The sequence below is a fragment of the Papio anubis genome, chromosome 12 (genome assembly GCF_008728515.1).
Source record: "Papio anubis isolate 15944 chromosome 12, Panubis1.0, whole genome shotgun sequence".
In the NCBI taxonomy this organism is placed as follows: Eukaryota; Metazoa; Chordata; class Mammalia; order Primates; family Cercopithecidae; genus Papio; species Papio anubis.
The window spans coordinates 5,034,853-5,047,003 of record NC_044987.1 but is presented as its reverse complement, the minus strand read 5'-3'; the positions used below and the strand labels follow the sequence as shown (position 1 = coordinate 5,047,003).

The following is a 12,151-nucleotide window of genomic DNA, read 5'->3' as shown; positions in this document are numbered from 1 at the left end:
CGCTGGCACATCCTCCATGCATTTGGCAATCTCACCGAACACAGGGTCAAGGCAGCTGTGTTCCAGCCCTGGCTCTGCCACTTGTTTGCTGTGTAGCTTTAGACAGACCACTCACCTCCTGCGAACCTTGAGTTCCTCATGTGTGAATCAAGATCATAGCGTCTCCCCCACTTACCTCACAGGGCTCCTGTGGATGAGGCAATGTACAGAGTGCTTTGTCAACTATAAAGCATTGATGAAACATCAGGAACTGTTGTTATTGTTCCAGGTAGGTGTAGACGTCCTCTATTTCTGCCTCCTGCCCTTTGCAGCTGACCACATGCCCTTCTTTCCATGGGACACTCTGAGGGTCTCTCTCCTCTGCAGTGTCTGCTCACTACCCTGTCTGTCCGAGTCAACCACAGTGAGGCATCTAAGACTTATCTGGGGCCCCGTCCCAGAATACTGGACTCCCACAGCCCTTGGGCCAGCGCACATGACAGGGGAAACACCTTGGTCATATTTTTACATATTTTCCTCTTGCTTAAAACCACAGAGCCAAGCAAACCGCAATAGGAATAAAGTCCTGCTCAGGGAATTTCATTTCTTGCCACTCGTTTATGAGTGGTAGGTGCCGTGGCCACTGCCGAACTATTGTTTATCCAGCCTCTCAAGGTTCTGTTTTCCAAAAGACAGTTTCTTGTACTCCAGCCAGAACTGACTTGCCCAGAGCCTAGGACTGCTAAGAACAGCTGGGCTAAGCCAAAGACGAGGAGATTAAAGGAGAATCAATACCTCGTTGCTGAGTGAGAACAGAAAGTCGATTCTCATCCATCTCCCATCTCAAGCCCCATGACGGAGTTTCTCTCTTTCTCCCAAAGCGGAGATCATGGATTGTGAAATACCTTAATGGAAAAAACAGCCACAGGGCACTGGCTTAGCGGGATTGTATCCAAAATCATTATGTCATAAAAAGTTTCTTCCCCAAGTACACAGGCTATTTTCCAGCAATTATCCCAAATAACTTTTTACGGCGATCCGGGGCTGCGGAGGAGGGGAGAAAAGGGTTCAGAGCCAGGGAGATGCACAATCCCCCGATTCATCTTCTCTGGCTGCCGCTCACCTCACATGAATGAGGGGTGATTCCCCAGCCCGAGGCTCTGTGCTCTCCTCTCATCTGCCCCTTGCCATCATCCCATTTTATTCATTAGGAGGGATTTTTGACATGCTACTTGCTAAGTTGACATTTCTCATATTTCACAAAGCCCTACCTGGAGTGTGCCCTCTAAAGCTGGGAATGAAAATAATTTTATCTGTGTTTAGGATAAACAATAGGTAAGAGGGCCCCAAGATGCTGGGAATGAAAATAATTTTATCTGTGTTTAGGATTAAAAAAAAAAAAAAGGTCAGAGTTCCCCATGATGGGGTAATTCCACTGGGAAAGAAGACTGTGTCGTAGTGGGATGAACACGGCTCTGTGAGTTCTAGTCCCAGCTCCATCATGAAATAACAGGCCACTTACAGGATCTACTTGAAGCACCAAAATGATCTCCCAAGTCTCATCCCATAAAAAAAAAAAAAAAAATCCAGTGAGTCTCTGGAAGGACGGTGCTGTGCTGCTGCCAATCTAACCAAGCTGAACAGAGTGCACTTTAGGCATGGTGGAACATGCAACATCATTGAGGAGCTAGAATTTCATTACTCTTCACAGAGGAGTGGGAAGGAATGTGACTGGAGGGCAGCATGGGGGAGGGGTAGGTGTGGGTGCAGGGACAAGCAGGTGCAGAGGATGGGACTTGGTCATTTTCTGCAGATGATTTGGGAGACAGCCAGCCCAGGGACTGGCCATCCAGTTTAGGGGCCAATTTAAATGGTCTGGAGCTAACTAATCAGAAACTCAGGAAAGGGGCAGAATCTGAAGAATGAGGCCACCACCCACTCACCTGTGGTAGGGAGGCTCAGTGGCGGGGATGAGCTCTGAGAGGTCTGTGGGGGTCAAGGCCAGCCTAGGTACAAACCAACATTCCTGAAAAAACTATCTTTGAAAAGCTGGCAGAGAAGCCTCCTTTGACTGCCTCACTAAAGTGAAGATTGTCAGGTTTCAGCAAATGCCAGTGTATTGTATTTGATGCTCAGTTCGTTTTTCAATATTGTGAAGGATTTTATAAATACAAAATAGGTATCGCTTGATGGTGCACACCTTTGAGAGGCAAGGATCTGACTGATGAGTACTTGCCTGTGCAGACCACAGCCTTAATAATCTTCTAACCCATGGCGAAATCCTTCTGGGATGTCTATGGCCGTGGGGAATTCCCACGATTAACTCAATCCAGCCTCCTCATAAGATAGTGATATTAATGCCTATGTTGATATGATACAGATATCGTTAACAAGTTTCCTGATTTCAACATTCCAGCAAGGATAGGGAAAGTCCCAGGCACAAAGCAAAGTTCAACTGCTTCCTCCCACTCTCACATTGTTCTTCCAATATTCCTTGGCATCGCCACCTGGAGAACCCAGGCTTCCTCCCAGGGACCCCCAGAGGCCTTTCCACACAGAAAGGAAGGACTGGGCCTCCTGAAGGGAGCCAGAGATCCTGCAGGACCCGAACCAGGAGGGAACTGAGTCAAACGTTAAAATAGCGCTAATATTTTAAAGTATAATTTCTACAAACAAGGACATTCTCGGACATAATAATGACACAATATAAAAATCTGCGAATTAACCCATATATATTACTAGCATCTAATCCCTATGCCATTCAAGTTTACTAATTGTCCTGATAACACCTATTGCATTTAGCTGTCATGTCTCATTCGTCTCCTTTAATCTGGAACATTTCCTCCATCTGTCCTTGACCTTGATGGTGAGTGTGGCACCTCTGAAGGTTTGTGAGAGTTCTTTTGCAGGCTGTTCCTCCATTTGGGTTTGCCAGGTGTTTCCCTGCAACTGCATTCAGATGGTAAGTTTTTGGCAGGAACGCCACAGAACTAGTGTAGTGCTCTTGTGGTGTTCTGTTTGATAGTACATGATTCCTGCTTGCCTAATGTCACCCGATGTGAACTTGGATCACTTGACTAAGGTGGTATCTGCCAAGTCTCCCCACTCGAAAGCCGCTCCTTTTCTCTTTGCAGGTATGAGACTGTTTGAGGCTAAGAAAACACACCAGTCCTCCTCGAACTTCCCCCATTAGACTTAACAGTCCTTGATGTTTCTTGGTATCATGATGGCTGCCGAATGGTGATTTTTCTAATTTCATCGTTCCTCTTCTGTATATTAGTTGGCATTCTGCTGTAAGGAAACGCTTTCTTTTCTTTCCATTTATTTATTCACTTATACATTTATATCAGTACAGACTCATGGATTCTAATGTATTCAGTGGGATAGAATTCATTACCAACCTTACTCATTTTTATGTCTACATTATATCAGATTTGACAACCGGGAGCCCCTTCAAGCCAGTTCCTGTGTCTTGCTGACATGTCTTCATCACTCTTGGAGCACTTTCTGACTTTCCTACGACAAAATGTTCCCGGCTCTTCTTGTACCTTCCCTGCCACACCCATGGAATCAATATTCCTCAAGAGTCCACAGCTATAAATTACTAAGTCTGCACATTGCTATTGAGTGTCCCTGCTCCCAGGTCCTCTCCATGGAGAGGACACACAAATGCGTGTATGCACACACACACACACACACACACACACTTAATCTACAGTGACAGCAGATCAGTGGTTGCCTGCGGATAGGGGTGATAAGCAGGGGTGGGAGACAGGAATTACAAAGGCAAGGGCTACAACGAAACTTTTGGGGAGATGAAGATATGCATATATCAAGATTTATCAAAATACACCTTTTTTTTTTTTTTTTTGAGAGGAGTCTCCTCCTGTTGCCCACACTGCGAATTACTGATAGCAGGATCTCAGTTCATGAGCTTCCATGCCTCCCAGGTTCAAGTGATTCTCCTGCCTCAGCCTCCCGAGTAGCTGGTATTATAGGCATGCACCAGCATGCAAGCTAATTTTATTTTTAGTACAAATACAAAATGGCTGGATGGCTGAGCCACCGCATCCAGTCAAAATATACATTTTAAATATACGCAGTTCATCCTATGTAAATTATACCTCAACAAAACTGTTAAAATTTTTGACATCCCTGGAATCATCATTATGCAAGGAAAGCAATATTCTATGACTGTCTCCTAACACTTACACCAAGCTACAGAATGTTAGTTAAAAGAAACGTAATGATGGGAATTTTCAAGATCAAAGGGAATTCCTCTTAGGTTCAATAAATTTAAGGAGGAAAGATTTTTAAAACTCTCTAAACATTTTTATTAAATTAAGATACAGAGTATAGGTTCTGGGTTTCTTTCAAACATTACAAGCTTGTCCAATCCACCTTATTCTGTTGTTGTTTTCTGTTTTGTTTTGTTTTATTCTGTTTTGTTTTAGGCTTTTAGTAGCCTGAAACCGTGGTTTTTAGTTTCTGTCTCTAGCGATAAGCAGAAAAGAGGGATGAGGAAGGGGCTTTACTGGCCTACCCGGAAACAGAAACTAAGAACCCATGACTGAATTCTCTCCCCTGGGCACCCATTTATAAGGTATGCTCAATAGATGCAAACGTGGCCAGGCGCGGTGGCTCATGCCTGTAATCCCAGCACTTTGGGAGGCGAAGGTGGGTGGATCACGAGGTCAGGAGTTCAAGACTAGCCTGGCCAATGTGGTGAAACCCTGTCTCTACTAAAAATACAAAAATTAGCCTGCCATGGTGACATGCCCCTGTCTCAGCTACTGGGGATGCTGAAGCAGAATGATCACTTGAACCCAGGAGGCAGAGGTTGCAGTGAACTGAGATTGCACCACTGCACTCTAGCCTGGCCAACAGAGTGAGACTCTGTCTCAAAAAAAAAAAAAAAAATAGATGTGACCGTGTTCTGAATACAGATGTTTATTCTAAATAAACGGTTATGAGTGAAATCAATAACAAGCACTCATTTTCATGTATAAAAACCATTTACCAACTTTTTTGTAAACTTTTTGATGAAAACGTATTTTTTAAGTTTCTTTTGTAAACTTTTTGAAAACCTTTTTAAAAAATCTTTTATACCCCTTGACCCAGTAATTCTACATCTAGTAATTTATCCTAGAAAAAAAATTAGGACACACCAAAAGTTATATGGTAACTATGCTCATTACATTGTTATTTATAATATGAAAAATTGTAATCAACCTAAATGTTTGATAAATTAAGAAATAACAATACAATAAAACTCAAAACAGACATTAGGCTATAGTAGAATATTTAATGACATAGATAAATGTTCACTTTATATATTTAAGTGAAAATGTGAATTTAATCCTGTTTCTCTGGAGGGGGAATAAGTAAAAATATATACATGTGTTTGTATATTTTACATATATAAATATGTAAAAGATTTTTGATAAATGTAAAAGATGCAAACAAAATGGCACATATACCAAAATGTTTGTGGGTAGGATTATGAATGGTAGGATTCATAATGAATGGTAGGATTATGAATATTTTTCTTGGTGGTTTTCTGTATTTTCCAACTTTCATCCAATTTTATGTATGTATATGTATCTGTAGGGGCCTATATTCCTTATCTATAATTCAGAAATCCAAAAAAAGCTTTCAAAATGGACATTTTCCATGAAGTTAGTAAAAACTCATTTTGCAACAAAAACTTGATCTGAACCAGCATGAGCCTTTATATAGGGTATAATTATGAATCTTCCTATCGTCTGTATTTGTCCCATGTCTTGTGGACACATTTCTATTTCACTGCAGATGGGCTCTGCCCCAGAATTCCTGGAGGTTATACAATATTCAGTCTACGTGCCATTCTAGTATCAAAAATCTTCCGGATTCCAAAGCATCTATCTTCTATGGTTTCAAGTAAGGAATTGTGGATAATATTTTAGGTTGTTTTGTTGTTTTGTTTTGTTGAGACAGAGTCTCACTCTGTCAAGCAGGCTGAAGGACAGTGGGGCGATCAGAGCTCACTGCAGCCTCAACCTCCCAGACTCAAGCGATCCTTCTGCCATAGCCCCTGAGTAGCTGGGACCCCAGGTGCCCGCCACCTTGCCCAGCTAATTTTATTTATTTATTTATTCATTTATTATTTATTATTTAGAGATAGGGGTCTCACTATGTTGCCCAGGCTGGTCTCAAACTCCTGGCCTCAAGCAATCCTCCCGCCTTGGCCTCCCAAAGTGCTGGATTACAGGTGTGAGCCACCACACCTGGCCAAATAATATTCTGTGATCAGGGGGAAATGAGAAGAAAGGGAGGGGAAGAAGGAAGGAAAGAAGGAAACAGTTATTATCTTGGCAGAAGAAAAATGGTGCAGAGAGGGGAAACTACATGTAATAAGCGGTTAGAATGTACCTTTTGCTTTTGTTTCTGTCAGTGTTCTCCAGCCAAAGCCCACCAGGAACACACAAGCTGGGCTTCTTACTTGCTGCAGGACCATGAAGGAACCATGTGTCTCACTAAGGAGGTGTTAGAAGCACTTATGTCAAGAATTAGGCTTTTATTTGTGACACTGGGGAGTCTAAGGAAGTGGGGCTTCCCTCTAGATTGGGTGCTATCAGAAAGTAGAGGCAATTCCGTGTTGGCATCTCACTAAGTCCTAACTGCAAGGAGGAGACACCGGAGCCAGGACACAGCCCTAATTGGTAAAGTCGTCGCAGAGTCATTTCTCAGCCAAGTCAGCTGTGCGGCAGAGCGACCTTGTTTTTGTCTGTGTTGAGACACAATTACGAAGTGGTTTCACTTGGTCTTGTTTTCATGCTCTCGGCGTATTCTGAGGCTGATGTTCTGCCTGGCTCTTCAAACCCCTATGAGAGTGGCACGACCCAGCTGTGGGTGCCAGGCCAGCTTCTGAATGTTGGGGCTGCCTTTTTCTGACCTCCTCTCTGTCAGCTGTGGCCCAGAGCTACGGGGGAAAGGGTGTCAGCAGCCCTGCGCTCTAATGAGGAGTGACAGCACATCCATGCAGAACTTGGTCAGCAGGACCCAACTGGCAACCCGGTGACCCTGAGCCCATCATCCACTGGAGGATCTGGAAGGACAGGCTTGAAGAGCGATGCACACAGACCGGAGAGTGGATTTCTTCAGAGAGCAAATCGTCACAGCATTGTGCTATACTGTTCATGGACCCAGGAGGTGCCTTCACCTTAGCCACAGACTGTGAACACATCCAGGCAAGAGGCTGGCCAGCTCCCTGGCTGCAGCTAAGGGAGGGAAGGAGAGACTGGACTTGTCCTAAGTGCACCCTGAGCAAGGGAGTTCCAACTTCAAGACATCCTGTGCTGTGCTCGGACCACAGGGAGCCCTGGGCCATGGTGGTCAAAGTGGTTAAACATAGAGAGGCCAACCTGGACCCAGGAACCCAGAAAAGCTCTGCCTTCCAGAGAGCCAGAAATGGAACAGCTGCCCTCCCAGAGGCCACCAAAGCCAGGCTGCACCTGTACCTTGCCTCTCCCACTTCCCCTCCTCCAATTCCAAAGGAGCCAAAAGCAGAATCTTGAGTAGGGAAGGAAGAGGGGAAGGGCCAGAAGTGACATAGAGGGGAATCCTCCCCTTTCCCTCCTTCCTTATTGCTGGCCTCCCCACCAGAGGCAGGCCGAGGCTGAGGGAGGGGGAAAGCACTGAATCAGGTCAGAGATGGAGGCTTAAATCATTAAATGAACTTGATTGACTTTTAACACCTCCAGGCAAGATTTCTTTAATGCCTGAGAGGGACAAGGAAAGTTACAGGATCTACCAAGGGTATCAATAAGGAGAAGAGAGACCCTGACAAGACAAAGAATGAAAGGATAAAATTGCTTTCTGCTTCCACCCAAGAGGCACCACTGGTTCAATAAGGCATGACATGTACACAGAGACGTGCTGGTACACTTTTAAAATTTATAACCTTTAATTTTGGACCAATTTAAAGTTTACAGAAAAAACTGAGCAGAAAATACAGACAATTCCCATATACTCCCTTCTCTTCCCAGCCCCACAGTTTTCCCTATTATTAACATCTTGCATTGTGATACTAATGAGCCTATATTGATACACTATTATTGACTAAAATCCATAGTTGACTTAGGGTTCACTCTCTGTTGTACAGCTCTTTGGGTTTTGAAAATGCATAGTGTCATGCATCCACCATTACGGTATCTTACAGAATTATTTCGCCACCCTAAAAATCCCTGCGCTTTACCTATCCATACAATTCACTATTACCCACCAGGCCCTGGAAACCACTGATACGTTCCCAGGACTTAGGGTTTTTTCAGAGTGTCTTATATTCAGTATCATACAATATGTAGCCTTTTCAGGCTGGCTCCTTTCACTTAGCAATGTGTCTTTCAGGTTCCTCCACGTCTTTTTGTGGCCTGATGGCCCATTTCTTCCTGTCACTGAATAATATTCCGCTGTATGGCTATACCACCAGTTGTTTATTCATTCACCTATTGAAGGACATTTTAGTTGCTTCCAATTTTTGGCAATTACGAATAAAGCTTCCATAAACATTCACATGCAGGTTTTTGTGTGGACATGTTTTCAATCCTTTGAGTAAATACCAAAGAGCACAATTGCTGGAGCATATGGTAAGAGTGTGTTTAGTCGTGTAAGAAACCTCCAAACTGCCTTCCAAAGTGGCTGTACCATTTTGCATTTCCACCAGCAATAAGTGAGAGTTTCTGTTACTCCACATCCTTGCCAACATTTGGTGTTGCCTGTGTTGGATTTTAGCCATTCTCATGAATGTGCAGTGGTATCTCATTGTTGTTTTGCTGATATATGCTTTAATCTGGCTCTCCAGCAAAGGAAAAGCCCTGATTTGTCTGCCAATTTTCATGGTGTAAATACCTCCACCATGTGAATGTAAATTGATACAGCAATTATGCAAAACAGTGTGGAGGTTCCTCGAAATGTTAAAAATAGAACTACCATATGATCCAGCGATTTCACTTCACAGTATATATCCAAAGGAAATCAAATCACTGTCTCAAAGAGATATCTGCATTCCCATGTTCATTGCAGCACATTTTACAATAGCCAAGGTGTGAAAACAGCCTAAGTGTCCTCTGATGGATGAATGGATAAAGAAAATGTCGTATCTATACACAATGGAATATTGTTCAGTCTTTAAAAAGAAGGAAATCCTCCTACTGGGGAAAAAAACAAAACAAAACAAACATGAATGACCCTGGAGGACGTTATGCTAAGTGAAATAAACCAGACACAAAAAAAGACACATAGTGGGCCGGGCGTGGCCCAAGCCTGTAATCCCAGCACTTTTGGGAGGCCGAGACGGAGGATCACGAGGTCAGGAGATCGACCATCCTGGCTAACACGGTGAAACCCCAGCATCCTATCACTAAAAATACAAAAACTAGTCATTTAGGTGGCAGGCTCTGTAGTCCTAGCCACTGGGAGGCTGAGGCAGGAGAATGGCGAACCCGGGAGGCATGGAGCTTGCAGTGAACTTGAGATCCGACCCACTGCACCTCCCAGCCCATGAGCAGGAGCAAGACTCATTCCCCAAAAAAAAAAAAAAAAAAAAAAAAAAAAGACAGTGAATGGTAAAACCACAAGTGTGGAATCTTTAAATAGCCAAACTCATAGAAACAGACAATAGAATAGTGGTTACCAAGGGCTGGGGCTTGGGAACTGGAAGATGTTAATGCAAGGCAAAACCTATACAGAGATGTCTGGGAGTCACCATCCTGACAGCATGGTGACTATCTTATAGTCAATAATGTATTGTATACTTGAAATTCACTAAGAGAGTAGATCTTACGTATTGTATTTCCATTACAAAGAAAAATAGCTGCTATATATGGTGATGGATTGGTTAATCAGCTTGATTGTGGTAATCATTTTACAATGTATACTTACATCAAATCATTATACACCTTAAATATATACAATTTTTATTTGTATATATTTGTCAATTAGATATATAGCTGGAAAAATATACATAAATTTTTAAAACTCCCACCATGGCCAATTTCAAGCAACCACAGTGATGCCACTGATGCAGAGTTGGGAAGAGATGCTCCCAGTTGGCTCTCCTGAGTGGGTGTGAGCCACCCCAGCTCACCACTGCCTACGCAAATGCTCAGCACAGACAGCGGGCTGTCATCCTCCACAAACCCTCCTGGCATCTTCTTAATGTTGTGAATTGAAGAACTTTTCTAGGTATCTTTAGACAGGATGACCAGTACTTGATGAAGAGTGGATGTCCTGGGACCCAGAGTAGGGAAACCAACTAAGCAGCTTCCCACACAGAACCCAGGTTGAACTGGGCTAATTTCTATCTTAATGACAAGCATGCCAACAGTGGCAGGTGGGTATTTGGCAATCACTGAGTCATTACCATCGATGCACTAGTGCTACAATAGATCTCCAATGGTACGTCAGCAAGACCCTGCCAACCTATCCTTTCTCCCTCTGTTGTTCGCCTCCTTTTAAAGAGAGCTGTTTGGGGGAATCTCCTAGTTCCCTTTTCTTCCTCACCTTTCCTCATTTCTCCTGCCTTAGGTGAAGAATTGAGCTGGCGACCATTTGACAGTGTAACTGAGATAGAGAAATACTGATCTACAAGGTATGGAAAGATCCCAGCCCTGCTGTCCTACAACTGTCCTGGGGCCAGTCTCTTTGTCTGCATAGCCAACAGGGTTTCCACGGCTTCCAAGAGGACATCTGACACAGGTGTTAAGCTTTCTGAAATTAAAAAATAAGATGTACACACACAGTATTAGCTTTTAAACCCTCCATGAGCGTTCAATGATGTAACCGATCATTCTCTTCCTAGACCTTCCTTCCTAGTCATCAATAATCAGAGTTGGTAATGATCCTTCGAAGATTTCATGTTCAGTAGTTATTTGATTAAAGCTAAATTTGGCCTTTTCATGTGAGATTATGCTTTGAAGTGTGACCAAATGAAACCAGGCTCCACAAGAATGAAGCAGGTGCAGCCAGGGCATCAAAGCAGAGGGTGTAGGCAGCACTCCCGGGTCCTGTGCCCAGTCCTGTCACCGCAGCCCTCAATCCCCTGGCAAAGAGGGGAAGCTTTAGTACAATTAGCAGGCAGGATTAGGAGGGGTGGTCATCCCCATAAGTGAAGCAATTTGTCCAAAAGGAAAACAGCTCCTCTCAGCCCTGCAGGCCCAGCCAGTGGCCTCCTCCTGCAGGTATCCCCTGCCTGTACTCAGCACCCTGCATTAAGCCCAGGTCTAGCCTTGGGCAGATTGTGCAATTCCTAAGAGATTAGTTTCCTCACCTGTTACCTGAGACCGCATGTCCTTCATGATAGACAGGTGGTCTGGCTCAGAGAGAACAGTCATAGCCTGGAGACAGGCAACGGGGAATTTAAAACTAGTCTTGTCACCATTGGTGCCATGTGACCTTGACTGAGCAAAGCACTGCACTCGAACCTGTTTCTCTCTCCCTACTAAACAGGGATGAGGAAGATGATGATGGTGATGACAATGGCGATGATAGCCTAGGAGGTTACAAGATGTCCATTGTAACTTCCTAGTCCACAAACGCCCCAGTTAAACCTGATCTGAGCCCCAATTTCTTGCCCCATGAGCATGCAAAGACCTCCTCACAATGTCTGTGAATCTGCTGCTTACCCGCTTATGACTCTCCCACCTCCACGTAGTTCATCTGTTCATCTACCTCCGTGCTGCCCCACATCGATCCAAATGTCACCCCAAACCCCAATCACTGTGAAAAAGTCACATGCAAGCACCTTGTAAATTCACAGAAACTGAATATGGGCAGGTGGCCATGGGCTGGGGTCGCTTCACGCACCTCACAGCCTTTCCCTCTCATTTGTCCTCTCCCTGAAACCCACAGAATCAAGCACAAGCCGTCCCCTTGCCACGCCAGGCATTCCGCCCACAACCAGGTCCTCCTGAACTTTCAGCTTCTGTTCCAAAGCACAGATCAAAGTATTTCCCCAACAAATCAGCTTTATCTAAGGGAAATGCTGGTACATAAACTTTTCTCCACTTTGTCACAGTTGGAACGACTAATATGAACACACTTTGTTTATAGGGTCCTTCAGAAGCCATCTCATCCGATCCTCACAGCAACCCTGAGAGCTGAGATTCTACCGAGGGAGACGCTGAGGCTCAGA

At 44.1% G+C, this 12,151-nt stretch overlaps 1 long non-coding RNA gene across 4 annotated transcripts in view; it reads right to left on the bottom strand.

Annotated features, from left to right (window-relative positions):
* The window catches only part of LOC103878016, a 114,725-nt gene extending 111,163 nt beyond the window's left edge, over positions 1 to 3,562 (bottom strand). For all 4 annotated transcript variants that reach the window (XR_002517316.2, XR_004177293.1, XR_004177292.1 and 1 more), the window contains exon 1: positions 775 to 3,562. This is a non-coding gene — a long non-coding RNA (uncharacterized LOC103878016). The remainder of the gene's footprint in view (positions 1 to 774) is intronic.
* Positions 3,563 to 12,151: the final 8,589 nt, after the last annotated feature.